A 16,215-nucleotide genomic window follows, 5' to 3' on the forward strand; every position below is an offset into this window, starting at 1 on the left:
CCCTGTGAGCACAGCAATGGCAGAGGTGGTGGTAACAGTGGCAAGGCTCAGAATGGTTACACCTTGAAGGAGCAGCGATTCCACGTTCTAGATCTGCTCTAAAACTGTGAATAAATGTTACTTTTTCTCAGCATGAATGCGAGGGGGGCGAAATCATTTGGGGGTCAATTATTTTAATTTCAATTCACTAGGACTCTTAAGAATCACAGACTACCAAATAAGATTATTATATTTGTGACAAAGTCAAAAATAACTTGACAGACAGGCTCCTCAAAATGAGGGTATAGAAATACATTGGAACTAACACAAAGCCAAATCTGCTGATGAAATTAAGGCGGTGCAACATGCATAAGATAATTCATTCAAGAATCAGGATACAAAAGATTAGGGAACAAACGGCTAAGTTCCCCTGCAACTGAAGTTTGTGGGAATAAAGCATTAAGGGTCAGGATCAGTTAGGTGTCAGAGTGTGAAGTCTTCCTAAGAAGTCTACCCATATCATTTGGGTCAGGCAGTATAAAGCTACTAAGACAGAGCTCATTCTAAGATGCTCTATCTCTCTCGTCGGAAGGCAGAAGTCCGGGGCTATTTCCCTAGTTACGATACATCAATAACAAATGTGGTATCCCAGGATACCTCGCGAGTTACACCATCCAGTCAGGCCACCTCCTCATAGGTACATGTCCATTGGGCAGCAATATTCCTGAGCTTAGTGAGATGACCTTTTAGATTGAGAAAATACAACAGTTCTTGGCGATTATTCATGTATTCGATGTGTTTATGAAATGTGTTAACTTAGTTGTATGCAGTGAAGGTTTATATGATATGTAATTTCCATGCGGCACCCCCTCCCAGGAAAATAAAAAACATAAAAAGGATTGCCCAAGCCGCAGGGGATGGGGTCTCCGGGACCAAAAGTGGCCCAGGAGGGGACCACACTGTCCCTCTTCCCATAAAAAAAATTGTGAAAAAAAACAAAGCCCCGGGGGATCGGGGTCCTCGGGCCGTAATCGGCCTCTTGAGAGGGGGCTGAGTGGCCCCCTTCCCATTTTTGTATTTAAAAAAAATAAAATATGGCTCAAGCCCTGAGGGATGGGGTCCCCAGGGCCCAAAAAATATTAAGAGAAGGGGGGCCACACAGCCCCCCTTCTAAAAAAGAAAACAGAAGCTGGCATCTCGCCGGAGGCCCTGCTCCATCCCTGCATCACTCTGCAAATGGGCCTCCTGGCGCATTTTGGGTTGTGGGATGAAGTCCCCTAGAGCCTTATGGGTACCTAGGGGCACAATAGCCCACCAGATATGTCCAGTAAGGCCCACACAGTGGGAATGCTGAGAGGTGGTCTGACGCCATTCCCCTTATAACACCACTCTGCAAACATGCACCGTGGAGGAGTGTGGCTCAATGGTTAGAGCGGCAGACCCTGATGCAGAGTTCTGGCCAGGGACCAGGGTTCGATTCCCGCCTCGGCGGGGTCTCGGGCTCAATTTCCTCAGACCTGTTAATTCTCGCCTCGGTGCCTATTCTAATCACGGGCCCCACGCTGCAGCTCTGGGCAATAGCTTGCTTAGCCTCCACACCGGCCCCAACAGCGCTAAGGATGCCTGGATTCACCCTGGGGGTGCCCAGGAGTGGACACTTCACAGGGAAAGCCAGGAGGGGTTCCACAGCGGTATGAGTATCAGCGCCAGGAAGCCGAATAGGCGACACCGCAAGGTGACCGTCTGGTGACAGTGTGCTCTATAAGTACCATGACATTTACATTTGCATTCTTACCTCTTTCTGTACCCCTATTGCCTCTTTCTGCACCTCTGTTTTTTCTTTCTGCACTTCTTTTGTTTCTTTCTGTATCTCTCTTGCTTCTTTCTGCATCCCTCCTGCCTCTTTCTCTACCTTTCTTCCCCTTTCTGCATGTCTGCTGCTTCTTTCTGTACTTCTCTTGAATCTCTCTACCCCTCTTCCCTCTTTCTGCACTTCTGTTGCTTCTTTCTGCACTTACCTTGCTTCTTTCCGTACCTCTCTTGCTTATTTCTGCACCCCTTGTGCCTGTTTCTGCACCTCTCTTCCCTCTTTCTGCATTCCTCTTGCCTCTTTCTTCACCTCTGTTCCTTCTTTCTGTACTTCTTTTGTTTCTTTCTGTACCTCTCTTGCCTATTTTTGCACCCCTCTTGCCTCTTTCTACACCCTTCTTGCCTCTTTCTGCACCTCTGTTGCTTCTTTCTGTACTTCCCTTGCTTCTTTCTGCACTCCACTTGCCTCTTTCTGCACATCTCTTCTACTTTCTGCACCTCTCTTGCCTCTTTCTGCACCTCTGTTGCTTCTTTCTGTACTTCCCTTTCTTTTTCTGCACTTCACTTGCCTCTTTCTGCACATCTCTTCTACTTTCTGCACCTCTCTTGCCTTTTTCTGCACCTCTCTTGCCTCTTTCTGTACCACTCCTGCTTCTTTCTGTACCCGTCTTGCCTCTATCTGTACCCTTCTTCCCTCTTTCTGCACCTATCTTGCCTCTTTCTGCACCCCTCTTACCTCTTTCTGTACCCCTATTGCCTCTTTCTGCACCTCTGTTGTCTTTCTGTACTTCTTTTGTTTCTTTCTGTACCTCTCTTGCTTCTTTCTGCACCTCTCCTGTCTCTTTCTCCACCCCTCTTCCTCCTTTCTGCATGTCTGCTGATTCCTTCTGTACTTCTATTGTATCTCTCTACCCATCTTCCCTACTTCTGTTGCTTCTTTCTGCACTTATCTTGCTTCTTTCTATACCTCTCTTGCTTATTTATACACCCCTTGTGCCTGTTTCTTCACCTCTCTTCCCTCTTTCTACATTCCTCTTGCCTCTTTCTGTACTTATTTTGTTTCTTTCTGCTCCTCTCTTGCCTCTTTCTGCACCTCTGTTGCTTCTTTCTGTACTTCCCTTGCTTCTTTCTGCACTTCTCTTCCCTCTTTCTGCACCTCTGTTTCTTTTTTCTGCACCCTTCTTGCCTCTTTCTGCATCTGTTTTTTCTTTTTGCACTTCTATTTCCTCTTTCGGCACCCCTCGTCCCTCTTTATGTACCTCTGTTTCTTTTTTTGCACCTCTCTTGCTTCTTTTTGCATCCCTCGTACCTATTTCTGCACCCCTCTTCCTTCTTTCTGCACTCTTCTTGCCTCTTTCTGCACCTCTGTTGCTTCTTTATGCACTTTTCTTGCCTCTTTCTGTACCCTTCTTCCCTCTTTCTGTACCTCTCTTACCTCTTTATGCACCCCTGTTCCCTTTACGGTACCTCTTTTGCCTTTATCTGTAACTCTCTGGCCTCTTTCTGTAGTTCTCTTGCCGCCTTCTGCACCTCTGTTGCTTCATTCTGCACTTCCCATACTTCTTTCTGCACCTGTCTTGCTTCTTTCTGCATCCCTGTTGTCTTTCTGCACTTGTATTCCCTCTGTCTGCATCTCACTTGCCTTTTTCTGCACTTCTCTTGTTTCTTTCTACACCTCTGTTGCTTCTTTCAGCAATTCTCTAGGCTCTTTCTGCACTTCTCTTACCTCTTTCTGTACCTCCCTTGCTTCTTTCTGCACCCCCTTGCCTCTTTCTGCACCCCTCTTTCCTCTTTGAGCAATTCCCCTGCCTCTTTCTATACCTCTCTTCTAGGACTGGGCGAATTTTGCGAATCTCGCGTTCGCGAATTTTGAGGATATGCGAACTCGCAATCCGCAAAATCCGCGAATTCTCGCGAATTTGCGGATTTTTTTTTATGTTCGCACGGGTTTCTGCAAGTTCGCGAGGGTTTTGTACAATTTCGCAAATTGCGAAATTGTACAAAACGCGTGCGAACTTGCAGCAACTCGTGCGAACACAATTATATGAAGAGAAAGAAGAGAAAGAAGCTCCTGGTCACAGGAACAGCACGGGGATTGCGCTCATGAAAGTCAAGGATGCAAAGGCCTCTACCCAGCATCACAGCTGATTTTCCACAGTAGATTTTGGAAGAGGCACACCTGTCCCGCCTCGAAGACGCTCATGATTGTTTTTGGGCTAATGAATGAGTCACTGATTTTGAGCATCAACTAGTTTGAGCGACCATGCAAAGGCCGCCCTCTACCCAGCATCACAGCTGATTTTCCACAGTAGATTTGGGAAGAGGCACACCTGTCCAGCCTCGAAGACGCTCATGATTGTTTTTGGGCTAATGAATGAGTCACTGAATTTGAGCATCAACTAGTTCGAGTGACCATGTGTGTGTTACTATGCAATCGCCCTGAAGGGCGCAGGGGTCCCTTGAGTGACCTGTGTAAGGCTGTGCCTGTAACTATTTTACAATGGCGCCAGCAAGCTGCCAGCACCGTTGTAAAATAGTTACAAAGTTAGCTTGCACAGGAAGCACTTAGATAAAATAAAGCAGCACCTGCTTCGTTTTATCTAGTGGTTCCTGTGCAAGCTAACTTTGTAACTATTTTACAACGGCGCTGGCAGCTTGCTGGCGCCATTGTAAAATAGTTGCATGAGTGGGGGTTCAACTTTTGAACCCGTTACGCTTGCAGATTTTTTTTTGCGGATTTTGCGGGAAATCCGCAAAATTCGCGGTTTGCGGATTTCCCAAAAATCAGCTAAATCCGCGCGCGTAACAGATTTCCCGCTCATGCTTACTCTCTTCCCTCTTTCTGCACTTCCATTGCCTCTTTCTGCACTCTTTGTGCCTCTTTCAGCACCCCTGTTGCCTCTTTCTGCACCCCTGTTCCCTCTTTTTGTACCTTTCCTGCCAGTTTCTGTACCTCTCTTGCCTTTTTCTGTACCTCTGTTGCTTCTTTCTGTACTTCTCTTGCTTCTTTCTATACCCTTCATACCTCTTTTAGAACATCTCTTGCTTCTTTCTACACTTCTCTTCTTTCTTTCTGCACCCATCCTGCCTCTTTCTGTACTCCTTTTTGTGCACCTCTCTTACCTATTTCTGCACCCCTCTTGCCTCTTTGTGAACCTCTGTTGGTTCATTCTGCTCTGCTCTTGCTTCTTTCTGCATCTCACTTCCCACTTTTTGCACTGCTCTTGCTTCTTTCTACACCTCTGTTGCTTCCTTCAGCAATTCTCTTGCCTCTATCTGCACTACTCTTGCTTGTTTCTGCACCTGTCTTCCCACTTTCTGCACCTCTGTTTCTTTTTTCTGCACCCTTCTTGCCTCTTTCTGCATCTGTTTTTTCTTTTTGCACTTCTATTTCCTCTTTCTGCACCCCTCTTCCCTCTTTCTGTACCTCTGTTTCTTTTTTCTGCACCTCTCTTGCTTCTTTTTGCATCCCTCGTACCTCTTTCTGCACCCCTATTCCTTCTTTCTGCACTCTTCTTGCCTCTTTCTGCACCTCTGTTGCTTCTTTCTGCACTTTTCTTGCCTCTTTCTGTACCCTTCTTCCCTCTTTCTGTACCTCTCTTACCTCTTTATGCACCCCTGTTCCCTTTACGGTACCTCTTTTGCCTGTATCTGTAACTCTCTGGCCTCTTTCTGTAGTTCTCTTGCCTCCTTCTGCACCTCTGTTGCTTCATTCTGCACTTCCCATACTTCTTTCTGCACCTGTCTTGCTTCTTTCTGCATCCCTGTTGTCTTTCTGCACTTGTATTACCTCTGTCTGCATCTCACTTGCCTTTTTCTGCACTTCTCTTGTTTCTTTCTACACCTCTGTTGCTTCTTTCAGCAATTCTCTAGGCTCTTTCTGCACTTCTCTTACCTCTTTCTGTACCTCCCTTGCTTCTTTCTGCACCCCCTTGCCTCTTTCTGCACCCCTCTTCCCTCTTTGAGCAATTCCCCTGCCTCTTTCTATACCTCTCTTCCCTCTTTCTGCACTTCCATTGCCTCTTTATGCACTCTTTGTGCCTCTTTCAGCACCCCTGTTGCCTCTTTCTGCACCCCTGTTCCCTCTTTTTGTACCTTTCCTGCCTGTTTCTGTACCTCTCTTGCCTTTTTCTGTACCTCTGTTGCTTCTTTCTGTACTTCTATTGCTTCTTTCTATACCCTTCATACTTCTTTTAGAACATCTCTTGCTTCTTTCTACACTTCTCTTCTTTCTTTCTGCACCCATCCTGCCTCTTTCTATACTCCTTTTTGTGTACCTCTCTTACCTCTTTCTGCACCCCTCTTGCCTCTTTGTGAACCTCTGTTGGTTCATTCTGCTCTGCTCTTGCTTCTTTCTGCATCTCACTTCCCACTTTTTGCACTGCTCTTGCTTCTTTCTACACCTCTGTTGCTTCCTTCCGCAATTCTCTTGCCTCTATCTGCACTACTCTTGCTTGTTTCTGCACCTGTCTTGCATCTTTCTGCACCTCTGTTGCATCTTTCTGCACTACACATGCTTCTTTCTGCACTTCTCTTGCCTCTTTCCGCACCTCTGACTTAGAGGTAGTTTTAATCCCCCTGCCCTATTATGTACTAGGCCTTACATGGGAGGTCATGCCAATCACATGGGTATCCCAACCCATAGTGGACCCTAGTGTATGTAGTTTTTTTCACTGTATTCTAAGTGACTTTCAGCATAGCACTGGCTCCGGGCCGTGTTAGTCAGTCAATTAGAACCAGTACCAAGTTGGGGGCACATGATGACTTTTCAACAAGGCCTCTTTCTGCCCCTCTGTTGTTTTTTTCTGCATATATCTTGCTTCTTTCTGTACCTTTCTTCCTCTTTCTGGACTTCTGTTGCCTCTTTCTGCGCTTTTCTTCCTCTTATGTCTGCACATGTCCTACCTCTATATGGCAAAATTAGAAATTAGCATTTAAAAAACCTTTGAAATTCACTGAAAAAAAATAGGTTTTAGGGGCATTATAGTTAGAAATTAGCATTTGAAAAACCATTGAATTCACTGAAAAAAACACAGGTTTCAGGGACATTATAGTTAGTTGGACATTTCACTAGTACAAAACCAGTTAGTTGAGCGAACTATAACTCACGCCCCCGCAATGCACTGCTGATGACATCACATATTACATTACTCTTGACATGGTCAGTAAAATCACTGATGATATCTCAAATGACATCACTGATTACATCATCCACATGATAATCTGATGCACCTCCTCACAGCCTAATATAACCTTTGATACACCCACTCTAAACTACAGACTGCTATTCTTGAAACCATAGACACACCAGCACCAGTTACTACATACCCATTCACTAAATCCTAAGTCTACACACACATCCACTCCTTCAACCATACAATCACTCATACAGTCATTCATCAATACACCAGTATCATATGCACTCATACACCCTTACAGACACTCACATACCACCACTCACCCATAGAGTTCCTCACACAGCTAGTCCGTCATGCAAAGAATCAATCACACTCCCATATACTCACCTACACAGCTATACACACACCACCTCACTTATTTATACACATACTAACACATACTTACTCTCTTATTCAATCACTGACAAAAGCACACACTCATCCATTCAGCCACTCACAACCAATCACTCTCACATATGGTCACTTACATACTCCAACACTCACATATACTGCCTTTCACATATGACGTTACTCACCCACGTACCACTGAGACATTCATTCACTCACCAACATAGCTATACGCACACTCACTCACCCATACAGCTCCTAACACACACACTCATGAACCCATACTGTGAATGAGATGCCGAGGATGATTACTTGTTGCGGGTGACAAACTATTGACTGCAGTAGGTTTTCTGTACAGTTTGGTTTCGATTTTGTTGATCTTTGATGTAGACTTCCACATCCAGAAAGTACACACTTGTGCTGCTGATTGTGGAAGTGAATTGAAGATTAACGTTATTCTTATTAATACTTCTCACAAATTCATGGGCTGATTCTTCTGTTCCTTGCCAAATCACAAATAAGTCATCAATGTAACGTAACCAAACTTTTGCATGATTATCTACAACTGACATGTGTTCTCTGTTTAAAACCATCTCCCCCCACCATCCCATGTGGAGGCAGGAGTAGCCGGGGGAAAAACAGGCCCCCATAGCGTATCCTCTTGTTTGTTGAATTACCTGTTTGAAAACAGAAAGTATTTGTTGTTGAGGCAATACCAAATCATTGCAATTACCATTTTGGTGTGATGGGCCAAATGCAACAATCTAGAGTTCAAATGTTCTATTGCCCTCATTCCATCCTTATGATGGATGCTAGTGTAGAGGGATGTTACATCAAGGCACATAAACAAATATTATGAGTTCCATTTGTATGTACTTCGACGTCTCAGAAAATGGCCTGTATCTTGAACAAAGGAGGGTAGGTTTTTAACAAAATCTTGCAAGATGAAAGTCTATATATTTGGATGTATTTTAAAACAAACCTCCTCTTGCTGAGATTATTGGTCTACTGGGTATTGTTGAAACATTTTTGTGCAATTTCAGGATAAAATATATGACAGGCATCACAGGATGTTCATTTTTTAAAAACTTTATTTCAACCATACGCAACAATCCTGCACTCCGCCATGCATTAAGTTTAAATAATACTCATTCCATGATGTACGAACTGTTTGCATACTACTTCTTTTATAACAGTTTGGGTCCTCCAATTATTGATGTGCCTCCTTCATATATTCATTGCTTGGCCAGATGATGATATTTCCTCCCTTGTCAGAACTTCTGACAATAGTCTGATTGTTCATTTGCAATTTTTAAATTAACCTGCTATATGCATTCTGTTGATACTTGTATTTCTTTTGTGACCTAGCATCATTAAATTTAAAGCCGTTTGTTTCCGTAGTCACCAAATCACCAAAAATATCAAGAGAGTCTCTGACTGCAGTAGGTTGGAATGTTGACTTGGGTTTAAAGTTAGTTAGAGTTGTACAATAAACACTCCCTCTTGGGCTTCCAACATCACTTGCAATTATTGTACTTTCCTGTGCTAACTCCTGCAGGTTTGCCAATAGTTCTGCATCCGCTGCAGGCAAAGTGGCAGCTGTTCCTTGGCTGTTGGTATCAACTGTGTTGTCATAGTCTTCTTTGTGACATTCTGATTCACCAGATGTGTTTCAGTTTGCGGATGAAATTATATAAACATCTACGCAGGTTCATGCATAATCAAAATTACTTTCAGGACAGTACGATAGTCCTAGTTCCAACAGTTGTATTTCTGCTTTTTTGAGGCTCATGGGGGGATAAATTCACAACTGTGTTGGGCTTCTTATTTTTTACTTGCGTTGCCATTTTTTGTTGTACTGTGTTTTCTTGTTGTTGCCGCCTCCGACTGCATTTGCGCCTTTATCTCTGCTTTGTATTGCGCCTTTGTCTGTTTGTGCATTTTCCTTATGAGTTCTTTGTGTCTGTTTTTTTGTCTTTTCTGAGACAATTCACCTCCTCTGCAAGAGATGGTGATAAATCTTTAAATACAGAAATTCACTAAAAAATTTGCTTGCACAGCATTTTTGGAGTCATGTTTATATTAAAAAGCATAAAACAGATATCATTAAAAGCATTTATCCAAAGACTGTGCATGCACGTTAAAACGAATTCATTCCATAACATGTACACATTGGTTAAAAGAGAAGTATAAAAATGATAAAAAAAAGAACACAGCTCAGCATAGCAGTATTTACATAAAGTGCAGGTGCTATGTCCATCTGAAGAGACATTCTAGATTTATGGTGACATCCCGATGTAATCTGTTGTTCAGTTGATGCGGCGTCATATAGCTTTTTGACTGCCTCCGGTGTCACTCAAGGCCTATGGTTAGGTCACACCATGCAGGGCCTTATGCCTAACTAACCAAGCGTGGCTCAGAAACTTGGCTTCCCCACAAAAGAAAAGGACGCTTGGATCGAATTTTAGGATGCGCAGAGCAACCTGGTGGTCGCGGGTGCCGATGTCACTGCAAATCGGTTTTAACCATTTGGACCTTGCATTGTTGTAAGCTGGGCAAGCAAACATGACATTAGCGACACGCTCTGTTGGGGTTCCACTACAAGGGCAACCTTCTGTTGTGTTCTCGGCTGAGTGCCACTTTGATGTTAGAGCATTAACAGGGAGCGAGCCGAACCAAAACTGAGTACATAGTGCCTGTCTCATGGGACCTGGATCACATCTAGGTATGGCTCCAGAGTTCTAGTCTGCTTAAATGTAAGAAATTCATCTGTTAATCTCCCCCTATTCAGCTTACTGAGCTCCTGAATATCAATCTAATCCCAGTATTGGCACTTAAGTTCTGCCTTACCTGGAGGGGTTTAGGTGTCCCAGAATTCTTTAAGGCCAAGTAGTATCATAGTTTTCCCCACATCTGATATCCACTTGACCCTATGGTCCACATCTAAGGTCATTACCTCCGTTAGAGCTGTGGCATAATTGGTGAGCTCTGTGGTGCATCTTAGGCGAACCCAGAAGAGCAATGGGCGAAGCTTAGCAATATCTCTAAACGGCCGCCTACCCATATTGTGCATTAGAGGTGTTAATGAGGTGTTACGGGGAAGCCTCACCAAATCCCTCAAGAACTTATGGTCAGATCTACTGATTTCATCTACATTCTCAAAACCCATAGCTTTGCACTGTAGAGAGCCGAGCAAACTGCCTTTGAGTCATAAACTACGAGGGCCGGGGCAACTGGCCTGCTATACGAGGAGCGATGTTCTTTGGTAAGTGCCCCGGCCACGCGTTTATGATTCATAAGCATTTTAGCTAGATGGGGTCTCCAAAGCATTTTGACCCAGAGTCGAATGCCAAGGTATTTGAAGGTCCGACTCTCTCCAGGGGGTTACCATTCAGTGTGAGATTGTTCGTAAAAGATTTGTGGGGGCTAAAAACCATGAGCTTTGTCTTAGTGGTATTAATGACTAAGCTCCGGGAGTCACAGAAAGATTGGTATCTGTTCATTTGTTTTTGTAGCCCAACTGGGGTCTTCAACACCAACGTGTTATCAACGAACAGGAGTGTCAGTACTTTGTCGCCCGCCAGGATTGGGGTGTCGGCTGGGTCTTCTTGGAGAAACTTAATCACCACGTTAAAGTATAAGGAGAACAGAGTGGGGGCCATGACGCAACCCTGGCGAACTCCCTTGCCAACAGGATCTACTCTGTCAGCTGACCTTGGGCACCCCATCTCACCTGGGCATAGTTTCCCTCGTGGAGGTGAATCAATAGGTTAGGATTGGGGTGGAATGCCAATATCTTTAAGGATCTGCCACAATCTGATCCTAGGTACTAGATCGAATGCGGTCTTTAAATCAATAAATGCAAGGTAAAGGCTGCCCTTTCCAATTAGCGCGACTTTCCAGTCTATAAGTATCAGCCTTAATACCTGGTTGATCATCCCAGTACTGGCCCTAAAGCCAGCCTGGTATTGAGAAAGGACATCCACCTCTTCAGATAGTGGTCTAGTGTTCGGATGTGCGGGGAGAAAAAGAGGAAGCATTGGAGCAGGAATCTCCCGACTGGTAAGTGGGGCTGGGGCCGGTTTGGGGGTAGTTTTTAGGGGTGGGGGATCAGTTTCAGGGCTCATGGCAGGCGGTCAGAGTAGTTTTTGGAAGGGCAGGGTTTTAGGGCTCAGGGCGGGGGGAGGGGTAGTTTTAAGGGATTTAGTACTCAGGGCAGGGAGTAGGGGTAGTTTTTAGAAAGGGCAGTGTTTTGGGCTCAGTGCGGGGGAAGGGTAGTTTTAGGGGCTGGGGCTGGGTTTGGGGGGAATTTTCAGCAGTGGGGGCAGTTTTAGGGCTCAGGGTGGAGGGGCAAGATAGTTTATTTAATGGGGCAGGTTTTAGGCCTTGGGGCAGTCGAAGGGGTAAGGGTAGTTTTAAGGACAGTACAGGGGTATGTTTTGGTTCTCAGGGTTGGGGGGCTTGGGTCAGGGTAGTTTTTGGTAGGGGGCAAGGTTTTAGACCTCGGACTGAGGAGGGGGGAAGGGGTAGTTTTAAGGGCAGGATGGTTTTAGACTTCAGGGTGGTGGGGCAAGGTCGGGGGATAGGATTTTAGGGCTTAGGATGGGGAGGAGCAGTCGAGGTATTGGTATTCTTTACCACGCATATCCTTTTACCTATCATGCCTTTACCACAAAATTGCATGACAAAGGCATGCATGTTAAAGTAATGCATCGTTTAGACGATTTTGTGGTATGGATGGCGTTATAGAGGCATGCGTGGTTCAACCATGCAATGCATACCTCTGTCATACAACCGGCCCTTGATGGTCATTGTTGGTCGATTCTTATTGGTCCGTGCACCCTCCCCCCTTCCTCCCATAATAGGATGGGGAGCCATGACGACAACCTAGAAGAACGATTCAAATTGCAGTGGCAACATCAGTGACCTAGGATCTCTGAAAAAGAGACATGTCCTCTTCAGAGACCAAAGGGAAGTAGATAGTAGAGCTTAAAAAGTCCAAATGTATGGTTTACAGTTGTAAACCATTAATATGTTGCATACGAAATTGCAATTTGGAAGGAACACCTCCTGTTTCATGCCTCTTTTAATTTGCAATTCGGTATGTGCTGCTTAACTGATATGATTTGGAAAAATGTGTTTTTTACATTAAAAAAGGGCATTTTGTGGTTGCAAACTCAGTGATTTTGCCAATCGTAGGATAAGTAATTGCAAAATCCTTTGGTAGATCAGGCTCAATGCCTTCAAATAGCTTTTGCAGACAATAAACTGTATGTTCATCTGGGCAGTATGTTGCAAAAGACTTTTCAGAATAGGAGATATGCTTTTTCATTTCAGGGGAAACCTTGATTTCAGCAGCACGTTTCTGCTTGTGAAAACTCGGGGGCAAAATTGGATGGCGCTGTGCCTTCAAAATCTTTTTACAGCTTGTGCAAGCCTGCTAGGGGCAAGGATACGTCCTGTTTCCAATATGCAGCACAGCACAAAAGCAGCCCTATTCTTAACTGGGGATTGCTTAACCTCAAGAATTTGCAGTCCGGGGTCAGCTTCAGATGTTAGAAAGTTACCTCATTGTATTTCAGGATCCTCCATTTAAATACAGGAAGGTGATGTCTCTGAGTCCCAGGGTCACAATCATATGGCAGGCCCTGATGGATGGGATTCATATTCTCCTGGTCAATCATTGTGTAATCCTGGTCTCAACTCCAGATCAGAATCGAGTGACAACTTCTGCTCCATCATTTTTGTAGTCCAAAAGTTGAAGGTGGAATGGGATTGTCTGGTATTAGACTTAAATCATTCCTCACATGCCATTCAAAATGAAAACATCACAGTGATGCCATTAGTAGGACTTCACAATTATCTCCCATCCCTGAATTTGCAGAACGCTTAACTGCATGCTCCAATGTGGCCTTCTCACCAGATGTATGTCTGCTTTGGCATGTGCAAAACTTATAACTAGTTTGTGGGGTGCCGTTTTACCCTGAAGACAGTTCAAGGAGTCTACACCAAAGTACTTTTGGCCTCTCGTTAGAGAACAGATTTTGGGACACAATACATATATGACTGGTTAACATGTGCATAAACTTTCAACCTGAAAGATCTACATAACAGGAGGTTGTGTGGCAGATGATGTGCTGATGACACAAGGGCTGTAGACAAATCTCCAGAAGTCTTAGTTGGTTCTCTCCCAGTTGCAGAAGTTCATTGTTGCAAACTTTCAGACAGAGTTGGAAAAATAATCTTTAACAATGATATCCCTTTAGCCCTGTGTGGCACCCTGTGTGGTACGTGAGGGAATATCACCAGCTCAGGGCTGGTCCAAGGGCATAGGGCAAAAACAGTATTCTTGGTACCAAAGGTCAAATATCACATGCTACCTTTGATTCAACATCTCTGAGTTAATGCTGGAGGTCCCCGCGGACCTGTGTCTTCGGTTAAATTGGAAGTTAGATCTAGACCACTTGAGAAGGGGCAGGACTTGGATCCTCATATTCCAGTTATGCTCACACCTGGAGCAACGCAATTTAGGCTCTGCCCTTTTATACAGCACAATTATACACTTATATACTCATGTATGACATTTATATTCAATGTATGGCTTGATTCCATTAACGTGTGAGATGCAATTAAACGTATTAATAGTATGTAATCATTGTAGACATTAGGGATTTACACATAAATGTATAAAATGATCTGCCGACCAATGTAATTGTGTTTCTTTTCTATCCATGCCTCATATGTATTCTCCATATGCAAATGTGTATCCATAATTGTGTAAACAAAGTTCATGTTGATTTTTTAGTAAAATTAGCCTGACTTTAGGCCCTAACTGAAAATGTGTTTTAACGTTGCAAGTATGCTGATTCTTTCTTTTGCAGGTGCATTATCATGTTTCCCGCTAGCTAAAGAAAGGATGACAGCCTTAGGGTGGTCTTCACCTAACTTTTTACCTACTTCCTCTACTTTCTCTGACCTTTTTTTCGCTGGCTTACAACTCTGTGCACTTTACAACTGCTAACCAGTGCTAAAGTGCTTGTGCTCTTTCCCCTAAACATTGGCTCATTCTCAATTGGCATATTTAATTTACTTAAAAGTCCCTAAAAAATGCACCACATGTACCCAGGCCCTGTACATTGAATGCTGCCAGTGGGCCCGCAGCAATCACAGTGCCACCCACTTAAGTAGCCCCCTAGCCACAGCCCAGGCCTGTCACTGCAGAACCTGTATGTGCAGTTTTCACAGCCATTTCGACCTGGCAAGAAAAACCTCTTACCAGACCTAAACCTTCCCTATTTATACATATGTCACCCCTAAGGTAGGCCGTGGACACTCACAGGGCAGGGCACAATGTATTTAAAAGATAGGGCATGTACTTTTATGTTTTGCATGGTCTGGTAGTGAACAACTCCCAAATTCGTTTTTTACTACTGCAAGATTTCTCTCTCCCATAGCGTAATATTGGGATTACCTTATTACATTTCTAAGTGTAATTGCCAATTTTGAAGAGGTAGACCTTTTTAAGTTTGGTGTCTCTGGACTCACAGTTTAAAATCACAACTTATGGTAAAGTCAGATTTTAAATTGTAAGTAAGAAAATGCCACTTTTATTCTTCAACCATTTTTTGCCTGTTTCCTCACTCTGACACACGTCTGGGGAGGGTGACAGCTGGACGTTTTGTATTCCCCTAGGCAGCCACACACAATGGGAGCTTAGGTATGACTCAATGGGCCATCTTGGGAGGATGGGGAAGAGCAAGGCACAGCCTCACACTTACCCCTAAATCAGTTGGCTTTACCTTCAGGGAAGCCAGACGTTGAGTCATACTGTGTGCCTCTAGTGTGAGGGTGCAGTGTAGCAGTGCCAGGAACGGTTGTGTTTGAGGTGGGTGGCAGGTGATGAGGGGGCCATCGGGCCTGTGGTGGGTCATTGTGGTATGTTGTAGGCCGGCGAGCTCCAGTTAGTGGAGGTTGTGTTTGCCTGCACTATGTCTGCATTCTGCCACTTGACTGCAGTACTGTAACTTGACTGCAGTACTGTAGTAGGTGAGGGTAGCAGTGAGGCGGGAGATGTCTCTTCCAGGTTTCAAGGCTTTTCTGGGGATCACATTGAACATTTGACTTCGGCCTTTGGCAATGTCAACCCCATTCGGTCACTTCACCTCAGGACTAACTCCTTAATCTGGCAAGACTAAATTACATAGGAAAAAGGTTAAATTGAGCATAGTATATCGATCGTTTCATACAGTGATTGCTGTTTACCTTCAAAATCAAGTTATTAATTGATGTTTCTCTGCTCTCTGTCAGAATGAAAACAAGATAACAAACAAATTAAACAAAGATGAGTAAAAACCTAGTTCCTACGGGTCATTCAGCCTACAAGTCTCTTCCAAGTTCCTTGTCAACTAGATTGACTGTACATGTTAGTGAGGAAATGGGAGGTCATGCAACTTCCACTCTTCTCTCGGTTTTATCCCCAGTTATTTCCACAGTTATTCTTTGGTAGCGATTGAAACACCAATAGTCGAATCAGAAGACACCGTGAAGATACCTTAGGTTAGGCTGAGTATGGATCCACCAGTTTCAAAAGATTTGTGTACAACTGTATTTATATGTTCATCCATTTTGGATTGCTTCTGGGTTGCGTCCCAATTTCAATGCCCTGGAGGAAACAGTCAGGAAACAGTCAGCACTCTAATGGCGGCAATAACTTATTTCTCAAGGAAAACCACGATATATAAAACTACAGCAATCATTCTCAGTACCCACAATCCACAATCAATCTCACTTTTGGGGAATGCCTTATCTAATGACCTTATGTTAGACCAGGGGGAAGGCAGAGCAGGAGGTGCTACTGAAAAAGAAAGGTACCAATCTAACCAATCAAGCCCCACCGAACAAC

The sequence above is a fragment of the Lissotriton vulgaris genome, chromosome 4_1 (genome assembly GCF_964263255.1).
Source record: "Lissotriton vulgaris chromosome 4_1, aLisVul1.2, whole genome shotgun sequence".
Classification (NCBI taxonomy): Eukaryota; Metazoa; Chordata; class Amphibia; order Caudata; family Salamandridae; genus Lissotriton; species Lissotriton vulgaris.